A 7441-nucleotide genomic window follows, 5' to 3' on the forward strand; every position below is an offset into this window, starting at 1 on the left:
TGCTATGACTGTCTTTTAAACTGTTATTTCAGCATACCGTTTATTAAGTAAAGTTAGCCAGTACTATATAACTGATGGTGTGGTGGGAAGGGCAGGATACCAAATACTGACAGGCTGGGTCACTTTACCTCTTCTACTGTAACGTTTTCCTGCTGCTAAGTAGTTCTGATCGGTCTTATTACTCAGTCAGTGGCTAGGAACATTTTTTAAAGTCCCAGCCAGGCATGTTTCCTTCACTTCATTTTTTTATTCCTCAGCTCTCAGCACTCTGATTAGATGACAGTTTCTTTTCTGTTTGTGATTTCTCTAATGATAGTCCTTACCCCCTTTTTTTACAATTTGTAATCCCTTTATCATTTTGGAAGTCCTTTTCCTCAGTTTTCTGAGATTACATCCAGCCTTGGTAACTGTGCAATTGAATTTTTTGACTGAGTTACTCATTCTTACTACCTTCATTTTTCTAGGTCTCAGGATTTTATGATTCCTGCTTTTGTAATTATTTTGTTTCTCTTTGTGTAGGTGCTGCTCAAAGTTAAATACTAGTCATTATTTGGACATCTTTGGGACTTTGCTTTCTTTTTCTCAGCATTTGTCACTAGCATCTACTTTACTGCTTGCTCAGCTTTGTCTAGGAAGAAGTCAAATCACTGAATCTAAGATTCACATCCTTTAAAGGTTTTGTTGACTTCTACACGTAGGATCTTCACCAGCTCCTGTGAAATGTAACACCTCTCATTCAGAGCTGCAGAGTGACCAGCCAGGACTGTGAACCTTTGCCTGTGGTTATCAGACATCAGGTTTCTCTACCTCTCCCAAACCCTGCCTTTAATCCTTTTCTCAAATTTTGATTTCCAAACTAACCTTTCTTTTTAAGATGACTGAGGCCATCTCTGTGAGAACAGATGCTGCTGTAATTTAACATGCATTTAGAGCTACTGGCAATCACATCTGCTATAGCTGATGTGTGCTACCAGCTAGCCCTTGCTTGCATTTTCCATCCTCCTTTTTAGTCAGTATACTGTTTGATTTTAAGTTCAGATTTTTTCACATTCAGATTCTTCCCTCATGTGAAACTCCTTGTATGTATGTAGTTCTATTATACTAAAATCACCCAGCTGAGCTGCAGCTTCACTGGCTTTTTCTTGTTTGGCATTGACGTTCACCTGTATTAAACCGGTTTTGGTTTGGTTTGGTTTTATGATTTCACTTGTCTGAATTTTATATGATAGTTGTAATGTAAACCTCCCCTGACTTTACGGAATTGCTTGCATTTTCCCAGAAGTGTAGTCAGTGTTCTCTATTGGTTTCTAGGGGATGAATTTGAATGTCTTATGCTGAAGAAAACAGTGTTAATCTTCAGTTCAGCAGAGAACTGTGATTTACTTACCGGTTGTTTAAAATAGCATGGCTTGGTAGAGGAAATGTTTAAATAACATCTGAGGCACACATTACTCCTAAATAAATTAACATTTAAAGATTGATTCAGGTTATAAACAGTTAATATACAAACAAACAAAACCAAACCCTAAAATGTTAAGTAAAAAAACTTCAGAGGTCTATTATATGTATTTGTTCTAATCATAGACATTTTGGAAACATTTTGGGTGATAGCATAATAAATTTCTTTCATACAATGCATTATCTCAGCTAAGTCAGCTAAGAATTTGATTCTCTATGTATCCATTAACAGAAGGTAGTAGGTTTTCAAAAGGAAGTAAAGGTATTTACATGGTCAGATCTCCTGAAATTCCAGGGGAATTAGTCACCTCAAAAAAGGTTGCAGAATGGAAACCTGTGCAGAGGGCTCTAACAGTATTATCTCTTGGAATGCAAAAATGTTTTTGAAAGAAGATAAGCCATGCTTCAACAAATATTTTCAGAGCCATTTGGAAAGTTTAATGGTATCATGATTGAAAGAAACTCCCTTGGTGTCAAGGAAATTCCAGCTTTTTCTCTTGTCTTTAACTGTTGGCAGATTCAGTATTTTTCCTGTCCCTTATGCTTATGTACTAAGAGTACATAACATTTGACTCTCCCCCTAAATTTCAATGCCTCCATGCAGTTGTACCTGTTATTACTCTCACTGTCTCCAGAGCCTTATTTCAGGCATCTACCCCCACCCCAAATCCATGTTGTGCCTTTCACCTTGATGCCTTGCCTGTTCCAGTTTCTCCTTATCATACAGTTCATGCCATCTCTAGAACTCAGCTTGCCCTACTTAGCATTCAAAAAAATCTCCAAATGCTTCTCAGACACCTTCACTGGCTTGTTCTTATCTTTGGTATCAAACTGAAGCTCTGCCCATTGTCTGCTGGGCTCTGCATGGTTTATCCTCTTCCTGCTTCCATGCAGCTCAGTTTCCTACTCTTTGCCCATTTCTATGTAACTCTTTGTTCCATTCTCAAAAAAAAAAAATATATCTGGAAATTGCTGTAAATCTGTGTTTTCTTTGTTAATCTCAGTCCTGCTTTTTCTACCTGTGGGTAGCTGTCTTCCTTAGAGCTCTTGTCCACAGGAACATGCCAGACATAGAATTTGAGACAGAAACTACCAGGTCATGGTCTGATCTTCTCTATATTGCAGTCCTTAACATTTCATCTGCTTACTCTTGATTGCTGGTGTCAACACTGGGATACAACTATACTAATGATAATGCTGATTGAAATTTAGTGGCACATGGAGTGAAGGAAACTCCTCAGAACGTGGTCAAACCTTGGTCAAACCTTGCTAATCTAGAACACAATACAAGGGAAGCTCTGATACCATGGGATGTGGGTTTGATTTTCTTATCCATAACTCTAGCAAGACTCAGCAATAGAATTACTGAAAGTAAGAAAATCTGGTTTCTGATTCATAGCCATGCTTCATAGCCATTGCTGTACTATTCTGAAACACAATTAACAGTCTTCTGATTGTTGCAGGTCTCATCTCCTACTGCTCCTGCAATGCTACTTTACAGCTCTCTGAACAGTTTTATTTGTAAAGTGGAATAGATGCATCGGGTTTCCTCAAAACAAGCATCTAACCAGTTGTTCAGGGTCCTTCAACTGAAAGGCAAGAACCTGAAAGCAAGGTACTTCAGTACATTTCCTGTGTATCTATTTTTAATAACAAAATACTGGTGCAGATTCACCATTATCAAAACCTTTAATCAACAGGAAATTTAGTTCATTTTCAATGAAAGCAGCAGATTTGCAAACCCACTGCTTCCATGGGTTACACCACCACTTTTTAATTGCATCCTTTTCCCAAATTTTTAGCTGTTGATAAAATTCTGTCAAATTACACATATGCTGTGTGAATTTAGTTTGGGTTGATACAGTAAAGGGCTGCATCAAGGAAAGCACTAATTACAATAGAGTCCTATCCAAAATTTGCTTTCTGTTTTTCTGAAACCTTATAGCAGTACAGGAGGAAGCCAAAGAAACATCCCTTGTCTGCTGCTGGCATCACATGTATATGTCCAAAACAATGAGTCATGGGCAAACTTAGAGAAGTTTGGTGTTGAGCTGGGGACTAAGTTCCAGATGTTCCTCTGGAACTTTATTTGCTTCTTTTGAAGTCTTAAAATGGAACTGAAATTTTGTTTCCCCAGCTTCTATGAGATTTCTAACAAACTAAAGGGAAGACAAAACCTAATTTCCTAGAAAGTGCCCCTGTCTACTTAAACACACAGCAAACCTAGGCACAGGAAAGCTATTCAAGGAATGTTTACAGAAACCATTTGAGGAATATTTCTAAGCACTTTCCCATTCCACTTAACATCCCAAATAGTTTGAGCTTCCTTCACTGTATTTATTAATTCTAATTCTGATCTCAATAGGAAGAACTGTGAAGATAAGCATTTTGTTTTGGTTTGAGTTTAGCAATAGTGTAGATCCCAGCAGTCCTGCTTTTACTGGAGCCATCTCACACAGGCCTGCCAACAGTTCCACAACTGGAGTAAATACAAAAGTTATGGATCAGATGTACAACAAAACGCAGAGTAAAGCTGTACTGATGCAATACTAACAACAGGAGTTTGCTCCCTGCGCTCCAGGTCAATGAAAGTATGTCTTTCTAGAACAGCCCCACAGGCCTTGCGTGTTGACCTGCAGGACATTAAAATGTAGACAGCCAGGAACAGGAAGCAGGGAGTAAATTTAAGGGATGGGGGGACCCTAGTTAATTTGCTTCTCCCCTGGCTAACCCAGCTGGTCTTTCAGTTACCTTCCTGATTACACAAGGAAGAATTTGTCTTTTAAGCCAATCTGGATAAAATTTACTTCTATATCAGAAACTACATCTTGGGTTGGAGTCTTAAAATGAGTGATAGACCATTCCTGCACAAAGCACCACAAGTTGATGATCTTTTCTCTTTCCGTTTGGGATCTGATCTGAACAGAGTTAAAAACAAGCAGTATACATAGAAAAGACACACACCAGCAAACAACCTTTGCCACCCCAAGTAAAGACCACAGAGTAAAGCAAAAACAATGGAAGAAGCAAAGAGGAAAGCCCTGGCACTTGAAGTTTGGAAATTGCTATAAAGCTACCAGTGGGGACAGGGACTACTTGTTCTTTCTTTTTTTCACCATCTTCCTGACAGCTGTTGGGGACTATCAACAAGACTTTTAGGCACATCTGGAGAGTAAATGCAAAAATATCTCTTGATGGAAATTAGTTGCTCAAATGCATCAGCTAGGAAACCTCCTATCCCCAGTCCTGCAAGTGGTGAGGAAATCCTTCAGGCATCATATTATCTATTATTACACTCTATTTTCCAAAAGCTGTCTTTGTGATTGTCCTTGGTTCCTATGTCTAAGTAGGCAGCTGGTTCTCTCATTCAGTATCATGCTTGTTACTCCTGAAGAGACCTAAACAGTTATGTGTATTTCTGCATGAAAGCTCCCTCTCACCATTTACTCAGAGCAGGCCAGATTCCTGCTCTTAAAAGAATCCTCTGCAACCACTTTACCTCCTACCGCTTCATTATCCCCTATGCAGTCACAAAACCAGCTATGAGGAAAAGGCCAAGCTACCACTTTTACCACTTCTTCATGTGCATGACCGAAAGGGAAAAGACCTCCAAGGACACAGGCAGGCAGGGAAGCAGGGTCCAACCCATGCCTGCAACTTTAATGGGCTTCGGTGATCATCCTCCCTTTCTGCCATGGATAGGCCTGCCGCACTGCAGTGAGCGAGCTCAAGAGACATACTTTTTCTAAGCCCAGCACACTGAGTGTATTTCCCAGCCCAAAAGGTCCTGAGCAAGAGTTTGAGAAGCATGAAGTGTGCTGATGCACAGCCTCCCAGTACATATCCTTTCTTGCCTTTCATTAACCTGTGACGGTCAGCAGATTTTCTGCATTTTTTTTCCTGTTAACTTCTCATACTCTAACTTCCCAATTTGTGTATCCCATCCCACATCCTGGAAGGCATTTGCCTCAGGGTAAGTGTTACTTACTTTGCATATACTGACATGATGAAACAGTGTGGCTTGAATTACCTCCCTGATTGGATCACAGCTTTTGCAATCTCAGAAATTCTGATTTTTTAATAAGGACCCACTAGTTTATTGTGGTTAAAAAGCTGTTAGGGTCTTATTGATGATTTAGAAAATGAAACAAAACAAAAAATACCAACTTTAAGGGTTCCCTGTGGAAGTTTATTACTCTACGCTGTTTAATAAATACTGAAGCGATTCTTTATACATTATTTAAACAGTAAGATATGTATATTTAAAATTTGCAAAGTACATTTAGCAATTGTCCCAGTAACATTAGCACAAACGTCTGCTGCAATCCAGCACAGAATATGTGGACGTAACAATTAGGAGCCATCTGGTGACCTGGCACTTGCTGGTACAATAATGAAATTTCAATTAAGTTTTATTATCAGAAAGTGTAAGTGACAGCTCCCACTTCAAACCCCAGAGCCAGTAAACTGTCCAAATAAAGAGAAGGATGTCACCCAGTTAATGGGTTGGATCACGCTGCTTGATTACATACTTTGTAAGTAATGCACTTCCTTCCCATGTTCTTGGGCACACATTGCTTGTGCAGTTGGATTTTTAAGAAGAACTGGCCATATGGCAGGTAAATTGGGAATCACACTGCAATTTACTGAGAACAGGGTAATACAATAGATGAGTCAATCATCTTCCAGGTCTGACAAGCCAGGATTGCATCTTGTGCAGGATAAAAAGAAAAGCCCAACTGGAAAACTGTATTCTAACAACAAGGCTATGCCAGCTAGCACTGCAGCTGTGTTCAGGTTTACCGAACTGGAGCCATGAAACAAAGCTCAGAAATGTGAAAAAACTTCTCTCCTACCCCAACTCTCACCTTAGTATCAGACAGTGATTCAGGTAGTGGTCTTCAGGGTCTCAGAAGAAAACCAGCCCATCAGCACTAGATGAACAAGCCCTAGATTGCCTGTCCTTTCTCGGCCACTGATAACTATTATTGCTATGATTGTTTTCTTTAATATTTAGTATATAACACTAAGAGTCTGTCAAAATACATCAGTCACCTCATTCAAAAATGCTTCATCTTTTCTACATTACAGTTGAGTTCTAGTTCTAGCTCCATTAAAGAAATCAACTCTGCAGCTACTGGCCCATGAAAGTTATTACAGATCTCAAATCTGTAGTAAAGAAACCAATTTGTGATGCAGTCACAGCACCTGGAGAAGGTCTGTTCTGCTTCGGCGGATCTCCAGTTGTCTAAACCAGAATCAGAATTTCCAAATAAGAAAACTAAATCCAGATTGTGACCCACTGCACTTCGAGTTCATTCAAGAACAATTCCACAGACCCACACTGCTAAAGAGAGTTCCAGTCTCAATCCCTGGAGAATTTCGCAAATATGTGGATACACTTGACTTTGCAACATTAACCATTAAACTTAAAGTATCCATCAGCTTAAGTAGGAAAGTTGAGGATTTCTATATGTTGTGGTTTAACCCCAGCTGGTAACTAAGTACCACGCAGCCACTCGCTCACTCCCCCCTCACCCAGAGGGATGGGGAAGAGAACTGGAAAGGAGTGTAAAACTCCAGGTTCGAGAAAAGAACAATTTAATAGGTAAAGCAAAAGCCATGCACACAAGCAAAGCAAAACAAGGAATTCATTCACTACTGTCTATCGGCAGGCAGGTGTTCAACCATCTCCAGGACAGCAGAACTCCATCATGCATAATGGTTACCTGGGAGGACAAATGCCACAATGCCAGATGTTCCCCTTCTTCCTTCTTCATCCAGGATATATTTACTCAGCATGACATCCCATGGTATGGAATACCTCTTTGGCTAGTTCAGGTCAGCTGTCCTGGCTGTGTCCCTTCCCAATTTCTTGTGCCTCTCCAGCCCTCTCCCTGGCAGGGCCCGAGGAACTGAAAAGTCCTTGACTTCGTGCAAACACTACCCAGCAACGACCAAAAAACATCAGTGTGCTACATGG

This window comes from Falco punctatus (genome assembly GCF_963210335.1).
Source record: "Falco punctatus genome assembly, chromosome: 5".
NCBI classification, from domain to species: domain Eukaryota; kingdom Metazoa; phylum Chordata; class Aves; order Falconiformes; family Falconidae; genus Falco; species Falco punctatus.